Source organism: Papilio machaon, chromosome 27 (genome assembly GCF_912999745.1).
Source record: "Papilio machaon chromosome 27, ilPapMach1.1, whole genome shotgun sequence".
Lineage (NCBI taxonomy): Eukaryota > Metazoa > Arthropoda > Insecta > Lepidoptera > Papilionidae > Papilio > Papilio machaon.
This window is the reverse complement of record NC_060012.1, coordinates 5249486-5262068: the sequence shown is the minus strand read 5'-3', so window position 1 is coordinate 5262068 and position 12583 is coordinate 5249486. Positions and strand designations below refer to the sequence as shown.

The 12583-nt window shown below is 37.7% G+C and overlaps 1 protein-coding gene across 1 annotated transcript in view; it reads left to right on the top strand.

Annotated features, from left to right (window-relative positions):
- Positions 1-7290: 7290 nt before the first annotated feature.
- Positions 7291-12583, top strand: part of LOC106711031 — a 33871-nt gene continuing 28578 nt past the window's right edge. The window contains exon 1 of the mRNA XM_045684700.1: positions 7291-7355. The gene's annotated coding sequence lies outside the window, so the exon portion shown is untranslated. The remainder of the gene's footprint in view (positions 7356-12583) is intronic.

Here is a 12583-nt window from a genome sequence, read left to right as displayed (position 1 = left end):
CATTACTGCATCACTTCTACCCAGATGATGGCCCAGACACAGAACCCTCCCACCACAATCTCCGTTCTCACGAAAAAGACAGCCCCAATACCCCTGACGACATCCCATTTTCCAAGGAGGAAATGCTTGAGTATCTAAAACAGATGGACCCCAAAAAAGCACCAGGACTAGACGGACTGACTGCTGACATCTGCTACCAATTCGCGTCTGACTATCCCCAACTCATCACGGATATTTTTAATAAATGCCTCGAAGCTCGACATTTCCCTAGGCAGTGGAAGGAGGCTTACGTCAAAATCGTCCCCAAACATGGTAAACCAGACAACACCCAACTAACTTCATTCAGACCTATCGGGCTCCTCCCTGTTTTCGGAAAACTTCTTGAAAAATTATTCATCAAACGAGTCACATACATAGCTTACAAAAATGATAAACTCAACACGAGACAATTCGGATTTAAAGAGCAGACCAACACAATATCAGCCATACACAGCGCATTGGATATAATTAAAACTGCCAAATCAGAGAAACGTCTTGTAATAGCGGTCTCTCTAGATATTAAAGCAGCGTTTGACAATGCCTGGTGGCCGGCACTCTTTCATCGTCTCAGATTACTTAACTGCCCTAGAAACATTTTTGAACTCATCCAAAGTTACACACAGAATCGTAAAGTCACTATGGAGCATGCTGGAGCACGAGTCACCAAAAGCATGACCAAGGGATGCGTCCAAGGCTCAACCTGTGGACCCATCCTTTGGAATATAATCCTAGATGAACTTCTCGATCTACCCCTCCCCCCAGGATGTCATATACAGGCGTTTGCTGATGACGTCTTCCTCACGATTACCGCAAAAAACGTCGAAGAGATAGAACACCATACAAACAGCGCCTTAGACACAATAGTTAAATGGGGAAGGAGCGTTAAACTTGAGTTCGGCCCATCTAAAACTAAAGTAATTTCATTCACACCCAGATCTAAAAGAGCCATTATTAAAATAGACAATCACAACCTCATTTTTGATAAAGAAATTAAATATTTAGGCTTAATAATAGACGAGAATTTGACGTTTACCAGCCATGTGCATTTCATTATAAATAAAGCGAGTCGAATTTTCAATAAACTTTGCCTTTACACAAGACCCACTTGGGGCGCACATCCAGAGAACATCAGGACCATCCACAATCAAGTAATAACACCTATAATCACTTACGCGGCGGGTATTTGGGGACACATTGCCCATAAACTATATATAAAAAATGACCTACAGAGATTACAACGAGGCTTTGCAATTAAAGCGATCAAGGCATTCCGCACTGTCTCCACAACCGCAGCGCTAGCGCTCGCTCAGTTCACTCCTTTTGACCTAAAAATTTTAGAACAACATGCTATAGAAACCACCCGACTCACAGGTGCATCCCCCATTATACCCAACAATATCCCCTTAGAACGTCCTACCCCACCAGGCAAGCTTCTTCACCCTGCACTCAGAATAAATACTGAAATCAGTAAACTAAGCAACCAGGAGGAAATCGACCAAATTTGCCCCCCACACGCCTGTCAAATTTACACTGACGGCAGCAAACAAGAGGACGGGGCGGTAGGTGCAGCATTTGTATGCTGGGACCCACATACCAATAGATCCACACCCAAAAAATACAAACTCCACCACACTTGCACAGTTTTCCAGGCAGAACTTTTTGCCATTTCAGAAGCATGCAATTGGGCACGTAATAAAAAATTCACATACACATATATCTTTACCGATTCTCTCTCATCCATACAGGCCATTCACAATAGGAGTAACACCCATCCACTCGTCACCAAAATTCATAACATTATACACTCACACAGAGATATAGGGGAAATCAAAATTTTATGGGTCAAAGGCCACATTGGTATTACTGGAAACGAGACCGCAGATTCTTTAGCCAACTCAGCAGCCACATTACATAGAAGCCCCGATTATGCCTACTTCCCTCTTTCATACATCAAACAACAAATACGTCTTCGTCATCGTCAGTCTTGGGAGATGAGATATCAGAGCGCGCCTCAAGGGAGTCACACACGTACTTTGCTCCCCACTTTAGACAGCGTTGACAATCTATGGTCTGCTGCTAAGACATCTTTTCAATTCACGCAGTATCTCACAGGGCACGGCTTTCACAAGTCATACCTCTACAGATTCAAAATCACAGATAACGAAGCGTGCCCCTGTGATGATACTACTGCACAAACTCTTGATCATTTAATTAAGGACTGCCCACGCTTTCAAAATTATAGATTAGACCACAAGCTCCTTTGCAGGTGCCTCAAGGTGTCACCATACTCCCTGTCCGAACTCCTGTCTAAGAGATCTGCCCTTGATTCTTTCACTAAATTCATCACATATATAGTTGACCATTTAAAAGCGTTCAACAATCCCAACCCTTAAGACTCAAATTGACCCTTCTTGTTCATTACATTTACACATGTGTCATATCCTTTTATATGTTTTATTTTGTTGTATAAAATTATTCTATAATAGTCTAGCTTTAGGTTTAATTTTAAGTTAGTCTTTATTATGAGCACTGTGTCCAGGCAGCAGTCAGACAATAGTATCAAATCGCTAAGGAAGATTGCTGTCTGGACCACGCGAACAATGTTTTATATAATTTAATGTGTAAGATCATGTATAAAATTTTGTGGAACATGACAATATACTCCCACCCGGGAGGGTGTACTCTCGGGTGGAAAATAAAAAAAAAAAAAAAAAAAAAAAAAAAAAAACCTACCTACCTACCTACCTACCTACCTACCTACCTACCTACCTACCTACCTACCTACCTACCTACCTACCTACCTACCTACCTACCTACCTACCTACCTACCTACCTACCTACCTACCTACCTACCGTGGCCGTGGCCGTGGCCGTGGCCGGCGCGGCAGGCTGAGCCATCATAAGTCCGCGAGTATTCGTAATGGACAGTCGTGTATTTTCAGCTGCAGCTATTTTCCTAGCTGCTTATTGTTTAAAGAAACGAAAAAAAAAAAAAAAACTACTGGTCTCCTCCTGACTGCCCATGATATCAAAATTACAGAAGACAATTACGGCAAGAGACAAAACTTGAAGTAGCTTCGCGCGCGAGCCAAAACATAACCGTCCCCATCTAACGCACAGCACTCACTGAGGCACCTATGAGTGCGTCAAGTTTACCGACAATAGATGGCTCGGGGCCGAGCCGTGCTCGGTCGAGCAAACGCGAGCCCGAGGCAGGCCGAGGCACGTCCACACTAGCCGAGGCATTGGCTCGCGAGGCTGCAGCGCGAACCTGTGCGCTAGGTGGGTACGCGGCTATTGCGGAGCGTCTGACATTTTTTTTTTGTTTATTTACGTTCGGTTTGAGTTTATACTATTGCGAGGATTATTTAGAACTAGAGTTAAATTCATTATTTCGCTGTCAGTTTATTTCATTTAAAATACTTTTGCATCAAATATAATATAATTAATGTAATATGTACATTTTTTTTTTCAAGGAGCCAGCTGACGTATAATCCACCGTGTTAGGGTCAGCTTACTATGTTTTTCTTTCAAAATACTTCTTATATAAGTATAAGCTAAGCACCTGCTAAACCCATAATCAGCATACGACAATTTGGATAAAACCAACTTTTCACACAATTTTACGCGTATTTTTACCGTTAAATATACACGAATACCAAACAAGACTTTAAGCCTATAAAAGCAATTGCGCATTATTTCTAGTATGTGTTCCTCAAAGCGTAACTTACTATCCATTTTTAGTCCTAAATTACGGGCTAAAAGTACTCGCTCTAAAGAACAGCCATCAATAGAAATTTGCGGATTCTCTGAAAGAATTCATTTTATCTGCTTACAAGTTCCGAAAAGCATGTATTTTGATTTTGAAGGGTTAAGTATTAAACTATTGAGTTTACACCATTTTGCTATAACGTCTAGTTCTGCATTTATTTTATTTGCGGCTAACTTGAATTCGTGTGGTTAAAAAAAAGTATAATTGAATGTCGTCCGCATATAAATGGTATCGGCTATGTTCAATGACGTTCATAATAATATCTACTTTAAATATATCTATATTTAGCGCAACTATTCAAAATATAACACAGACTGCCAAAAGTTTCTTATTTTTTTTTTAGTTCTGCTACGCATTCTGCTAAAATAGCGTTAAAAAAAAGTAATCTAATTCTGCTAAAATATCAGAATTCTGTCAGTTAAATTCAATCATATCAAGTTATTTCGTTGACTTATTTATCTACCGAAGTAAACCTCGCGACAAGTAACAAGTAGGTAGACTTTTAAAGTTTTTTCTTTTCATTTTATAGCATTTAATGTATTAACTTTTGGTATTTGAGTTAATTTCAATTTATTAACAAAAAAAAAAATAGGAAAAATAGACATTAATAGACATTTCGAAAGCATTAACGGATTTAATGTATTTTTTATTTGCAGAATTATTTTTCATGTGAGTCCATTAACTGGACGTTGGCTGCAACTGTGTTATGTCGCCCTCAATTAGCCGAAGAAACCTGCAAAAAAAAAATACAGATATTGTTATAATGAAAATCCTCTTGTAATTTCACCTTCAACATAAAAAACTTATAAGTTTGTATATGATATCACTCACGCCGTTTTTAGCCGACTTCAAAAAGAAGGAGGTTATCAATTCGACTGTATTTTTTTTTATGTGTGTTACCTCGAAACTCCGCTCCTGGTGGTCCGATTTTGATCAAAAATATTTTAATCGAAAGGAAGTGCTTGTAGATGGGTCCCATTTTTTTTTTTTTTTTTTATTATACTGACGGAAAATTGTTAACTGAGAGTTCTTATCACTCGCATCTGAATATTCTGTTTATGATGATTTATGTAAAACTTTGATCATTAATTAAATTGTCATTAATCTCTAGATGGGATTGTATCAGTGATTTATTTTTAACTAGCTGTGCCCGCGACTTCGTCGGCGTGAAATACTATCTTCGGGTAGCATTTTTAATGAATAAATAATTATTGCAACATATAAACCTTATATATTCCCGTAGAAACTTTCATCCCCTATTCCCTATTGTTATTTTTCACCATTGAGGGTAAAACTTTTACGAACTTTGAATTTCATATTTATTTACATTGACAAATTTCCACCCCATCTTTCAATCCCTTACAACCCTTTATTCGCGTTAAAGAAAAATGTAGCCTATGTCCTTTCTCAGGCTCTAGGCTATCTGTGTACTAAATTTCATTTAAAGCCAAGACAGACAGACAGACAGAATTAATTTCGCATTTATAGTATTAGAAAAAGATTGTTATTGAGAAAAGAATTACCACAAAAATTAAGTAACATACTAGTTTTGCCTAGACCAAGCGTAACGCTCGATCTCGGAGAAGTCTAACAACAAAACCAATGTAGTCTAAATATAGAGTATGAGACCATGATTCATTAAAAAAAAAAAGAAGTAATAGTAAGTAACTAAGTAGTGACCGAGGGTGTCGTTGGTGAAGATGCCGGCGAGTGCGGCGAGCGCGTTCAGCTTGGCCACGGTGTGTTCAGCATGCGCCAGCGCCAGCGCGCCCAGTAGCGACGTGCTGTTCGCGAGACCACTGCAACGTGCACAAACAACAGTCATATAGGCCATAGCAATACAATACAATAGCAAAGATGACTATTGCAATTATTTTAATACTACGTACATTACGCACGTCTTGTTACACCAGTGACGTTCACTGATGAAAAGACGAACGTAGTCGTCAAGAGGTTACTCATGACGTTTTTTATATTTTTGCAAAATCTTGATATGGAATAGTTAAGAGAATTAAAACGTTTTCACGCGTCGTTCGACGACGTCGTTCGACGTTTCAAACTAGAAGTTATTAAGGGTGGCCGGTATTAACATGGTGTGAATATATTGCAAGCATGCCTCTTACAGTAAAATGAAGGGAAACTTACACCGGATTAAACAGGCTGAGGAAGCCGAGAGGATTAGCATCGCCGCAACTGCTCTGTAAAGTTATAATATTTAGGAGATGAATCATCTTTGGTTGGGTTCATAATTATAGAGCTAGGATAAGGCCTGTGGTCATTTATGATAAATATCTTACTAGTAGAAGCAGTAGCGTCGGCAATGCAAGAGAGTAGAGCGATCCCCGAAACGACTGCGACATGCTGACTGACTGACTGACTGACTGTTTGACTGACAACTAGTACAAGTACTCAAATAGCACTACTGTTAGCGTGAGGTAAACAAGCGCCCTCGTACTTATATTGCATGATATCAAAAGACGTCTATCTTATTAGCATTTCAATAGTTTTTCTAGTTTCAAGGTATACCGTATAGTATAAGTATAATGTATAGAACAGACTATGATGTTAGACACGAATTGACTGAATAATATAACATACTAGCTTTTACTCGCGACTCCGTCCGCGCGGAATAAAAAATAGAAAACGGGGTAAAATTATCCTATGTTCGTTCTAAGCTACCTGCCCACCAATTTTCAGTCAAATCGATTCAGCCGTTCTTGAGTTATAAATAGTTTAACTAACACGACTTTCTTTTATCTTAATATATATAAATCTCGTGTCACAATGTTTGTCCTCAATGGACTCCTAAACCACTTAACCGATTATAATAAAATTCGCACACCATGTGCAGTTCGATCCAACTTGAGAGATAGGATAGTTTGAATCTCAAATTATAGTCGTAATTTTAATTTATTGCTAATTATTTGTTTGTTATTATTTGACAGTCACAATTATCTGTTAACTCCAAATGATTCTAACAGATGTCGATACCTTTTGACTGGGTTGAGTAAGTAATCAATAGATGGCGCTGCTATGGTAAATCTACGAACGTATCATATAAGCTTAACTGCGCGCGGACGGAGTCGCGGCGACAGCTAGTATATATATATAGATTTTACATTGTTATGAATAGATTACATTATGGTGCAACACAACTAGAAACCTCTTAGTATGACAAAGAGGTTCTGGTTTAGAACACGTTTTTCGTTGCAACGTAACCTCAGGAAAGTGTCTAGTTATGCTCACAATGCCTTAAGCAGATATTAGATAAATTCTGATATAAAGATATCGAGTCGTTGTGGAATAGGTTTGGGTCGTTGCGTAACGATCGCCCGATCCCGAATCCCGATTTACTGCTCCTGTTCCCGTCTCCCGCTACATAGTGCTCGCCGGGGGAGGGGGATGATACTGAGGTGCAGGGGAGGGGTGACGTGGCTCTGCTCATTCCTGTAGGGGTAGGGGCAGTATTGTAGCGACGGCCGGTGTGCCCGCACGTGAGTGTCGCGCGTGTCTTTCCTAGTCCAGCGCCGCGTACTCCGCACCGGTGAGTATGCCCCTGTTATTGTCCTTATCATTGTTTGATGACTGTAACTTGGCATCAGATAACACGGGTACAATGTGTCCTAACTATTTTTTGTGTTGGCTGAAGAAAATAGTTTTTTTTTTTGTAACACTATGTTATGACGTGAGCTTGTTTTTTAACCTTTTATCCCTCTTCCTTATTTAGTTAAAAGAAAAGTATCAATTATATACACGTTTACTGAATTTTATGGGATCGTTTGACTTGAAAAATCGCGAAATATTTAAAAATAAAATCAACGTAAGATACTTCGATTAACAATATCAACTTTGTTAATTTACTAGAACTATATTGTCCTATTCAGAATAACATCTTTCATCAAATTATTTGAAAAAAACAATAATTAATATTATCCGTATTTAAACTTAGTCTTCTGTTAACTCTAGAATTCACTGTAAATATTCTACTGTATGAATTAAAAATATCAGGTAGCTATATTTTCGAGCCCAATTGGATTTTTTTTAAATCTTATTTACATAAAAGACTCATTGTTGTCGTAAGTAAAAGAATAAATACATGTTCGGTATATTTTGTCACGTCGTTCATACCTCTATGATCTGACTTAGATCCTAGATATCTCGTTTGTTTTATGTATTATAATTGAAATATCATTGAGTTTAATTACATTTAGTTTCTTTATTGTTTGCTGAAAATGTTTAAAGTTGTCTGCTACAATATGGACGCGAGTTGCAAAATTCAAGCGAATAAATCAATTATTTGGGAAAAAGGATCGTAAAGATTTTTTACAGATAAAAAAAAATATATGTATAATGACCCAGGGCTGCGATTAAATGAAGCTTAGGTTCAAATCTCGTGAATGATGTTGTTTAAAATGGTAGGTGAAAAGCTTCATAAAGCGTTTTACGAAACGGTTTTTTTATCAGTTCATCTAAATAGTTTTTTTTTTTCGATATATTATTAAGTTACAATGATATGCATGTTACGAGTTATAAGGTCTTTATTTTTCTTAATATTACTAACGAAGATTGAATCTACAAAAGTCCATGCATTGATTCCAGTCAACGATAACTTCACTTCGGTCTTTTTTTTCTATTCTGTTTTTTGTTGTAATTTTAAATTCTAGTTTATAAAAATATAAGTAATGGAGATTACTCTTCTTGGAATTTAATCTGTAGGAAAAAATGTATGCGAAAGATCCTCCTTCCCCGAGCGGACAATATCGAGTTTGGGTCCTATTTGAATATCCGGCGGGTAAATAACATACCCGGGTGACTGCTGCCCGACCGGTCATTGTCCGGATGTCTTCAGATGTGAACCATCCCTCCTTGACACATCTCAGATTAAATCGTACGATGTAATACAATACATCGGTTTCTGTAAAATATAAAATTTCTTTGTTATTGCTGTATTACGCTATTTCGGTTCACAGATTTATCAATTAAAATGATTGAGATAGTACTTGAGATGATGCATGAAACGAAACAATGATTGTAAAGTGGAGGGAAATTCGGTATTTCTCCTGATCCAAGCGAAAGTCTTCCAGATTTAATCAATCTTATTACAAGTGTTTGGCAAACATTTCTGCAAAACAAACAGCTGACGGCGTACAATGATTTTGTTAGTTGAAGCGACGACCCAGATACATAAATTACTGATTGTGATTTATATTAGTCAGATACAATATTCATTTTGTTTTATTTATCTCAATTCGTGAGCAACATATGCAAAGTATTGAAATGTTAATCATTCAACACACAAAAGTTAAGTTGAGTTAATATACCACAATAACAAACCTCAAAGAATTTTCTTTAAACCTTTTTTTGCAGTTTACTTACTCATTTCTTGTTAAATTCTCAAGTTAAATGACAGATGTCTCTAGAGAGAGTTAAAATTATGTCTCCAAGGTCTAAGTGATCTCGAAGAAACACCAAAAGAATATGGTCACGTTTATCTTCCACAGCTGTTTTGGTTGTTTTCTCACAAAAATTAACAGTCGGAACGACATTACTCGGGTTAACTATCTCAGTTTTAATTTAGATTTCATTCGCAGATACATTTGTATCGCTTGCAATTTCACACGATTCACGCTCGGCACCTAACTAATGGCCAACATTTTGAGGAAGGTGATTAATTCAGCGTAACTGTGGCTTTGTCCTGGAGGACGCCTTGTCGCAGGGGGGAGAGTTTGGGTGCGAGTAGCGCGGCGTGCGGGGCGAGGGGGCGTTGCTTGACCCAATTGTGTTAGAATTCTTTCAGCTCTTTATCCTCCGCGTCTTATAAGATTTGATAGACTTAAAGACGGCTCTCATCTCGAGATTCCGCGAAGTATTTCTAGTTTATTATATCTGTATTTGAGGCTTTAGAAGAGTACTGTTACTTACTCTTATAATTTTCTCTTAAGAACTTTTCTGAGTTTTTGTCACTGTTTTTTTTTACGCCACTTTTGAGCAACTGCCTTAAAAAACTTTTTTACTCGTGCATTTTCTTTAGCTTTTCCAAACTCGTGCGTTCTCTTTCCCAACTGTCAAAATAATGTCTGTTATAAAGAAAAACCAACCACGAAGATTTTACAAAAAAAAAATCATTAAAGTTTTTATGATTCATGCAACTATTTCTAAAAAGAAGCTCCTAATTTGTTAGAATATCAAATTTAATTATTTGATTCAATGAATTAGGTTAGGTTTCATTTTATTTCATCTCATTAAATTTCATTTTCATTTCATATCAATAAAAATAATCTACTGAAGACTTGCCTGTTTGGGCAGTTCCCTTTGCCTACCCAAAATGGGTGAAGAAAACAAAAAAAATCTCTGTTTGTATTCTTTTACGGTTGGCGCCATTTTCCAAACATTTTAGTTAGTTGAGTTTATTGTGTTTTTGTTATTCTATTAAATTGCTTCATTTTTTCGCAACTGTATCAAAAATAGTTGTTTAGTACCGTGCGAAACTGTCATTACAACTTGTTCCAACTGTCAACTTGTAGACATTTGAAAATTAGTATGTATAATTTTGGTATGGTTAACTGTTAACGATTAACTTTAACTTGCGTTAAATTTTCGAGAATTTAACGCTTTAACGATTAACGAAGTTAATTATTTAATTAACGAATTAACGATTAACGAAGTTAACTTTTCGATTAACTGTGCCCACCTGTGGGTGATACGAAAGTTCTAAAGTGGCAGCTTGGGTAATTTTCTTAAGATTTCAGTGATTTACAATAAAAAGCGTATACTTGTGCTGTCTGTTTGGCAATTATAATCACAGCCAAAGTCGGCGAGGATTAGAAGTTACATTGTGAATTATAAATTATAGGTAATTTTTAGTGTTATCATGAAATTTGTAACTTTTTTGTCGGCTGACAATCAATAGCGAGGCATCGCACTTACATTATGTCAAAAATAATATGGATAGCGGATATTTCTTTAGTTGTGAGGTGGAACAACTGTTGCTGGTTGTGATACTACAATGACCTCATTCAATAACAATATAAAATAGTACACAATTCTTGTACACGAGTAGGGAACTGATGGTGTCGTAGAGAGCTATAGAGTGCGACTACACGAGTGGGTCGCGGCGCATTTAGCAAAGAAATCGAACTCGCCTTGCACTTGCAACAGTTCCAATGCATTTGTGCGGCAAACATAATGGCTTTTGTTTCGCAGAGTGCGCGGTAATGCATTGCCCGCGCCGCGCTAAGGGCCGCTGCTGACCTACATGCTGAGTGGCGTCTTGCTTACCGCTCTCAGCATACTATGCTCGGGCGACATCCACTTACACATTGAGCGTATAAAATCCTATCGGAATGTAACAGTACCTGTCCGTTATGTGAACTTATAACTCGCCCACTGCCGCTTGGGGTTATAGTATGATCGTCGATCTGTTGTGACTCCATGACGTCTGATTGTCGGCAGACATCCGCTTATATTGTTTAGTTTATCGAGCACTTGTATGATTGTCCTCTAGTTTTGTAACAGAGTATCTATTAACATTTAATTGAGAAAGGGACAAGAGCAATGAATTATAAGAATGGTTGTTGTACTTCAGTTAGATGTGGTTCATTCGTCAGCGTCAGGTCGCGCCGTCGCTGCCGCGCCGGTTACTGTTATTGATGTGACAAGAATTTTATTTGCGTCGTGTTTGCTGCTTATTTGTCGGGTGTCAGACGACGCAGCTTTTTATTTTTATAACAGCCATTTCTTGGCGGCGCTCGATCGTTAAACAAAATGGAACCTCCCAAGAACAATGTTACAACGTTGGAGCAAAATATACGAGTTAACCTGAACTTTATGTACGCCGCTAGTCCTGAATAAAGTAACATGGGAGCGCGCTAGATCGTCTCTTTTCCAGATAAACTGAGTTACTTCTTTTTATTCATCTTCACTTGATGACTGAAGATTACAAGAGTATTATTCCATCTACCTCAGAGAGATAACTTACAACGTAACTTTCAGGTTTCTGAAGTCGTTTCAGTTTTATCTGAGATAGCTATTAAATTATTCCAACATCTAATTTTATGTCTTAAAAAGTTTTAGTGTAAAGTTAGGTTCTTTAGATAGCGAAAATAAAAAGTGAAAGATAGCGGGAATTAAAATAATATTTCAATTTGTAAATGGCGAGGAAAGGGCAGATTAAGCGGGAACCCTCCGAGCGCGGGGCGGTGGAGGGGAGGGGAGGGGAGGGAAGACCGTAAATCGTGAGGGGGAGGTAATTGAGATGACGCGCGGAAATACGGTGACTGGATTAGAAGCAGATCTTGTGAGAGTCAAGACGATATCATCCTTATCCACTGTATACGTCCCCTCGGCTTTACTTCACTATGCGTCTAGCAGCCCCGCAGCCAGGCGTAGTTGGCCACCACCATCTCGAGATCTACTTCTTTAATCTTGTTATTGAGAGTCAATATAACTTAGTTCTAGTATAATGCAAAATTAAAGTAAAATGCAAAAAAAAAAACTGGTTACGTTTAATCTACAGTGGATAAGATTACATTTTATTTAATCATTTTCATATGCTACGAACAAAATAATAATTAGGTTATTCAAAATAAGAAATAAAATCGTACACAGTCGTTGAATAGTTTATATAAAACCTTTATCGTCACTGAAACTCTTTGCTAAATTATAACATTTACGCAGACGACTGTACTCATGTACGTATGTTTTCATATCGTTCTGTAAAAGTACACAAAAGTAAACGTGTTTTAATTTCGTAACTAAGTTACGTAACGTTTA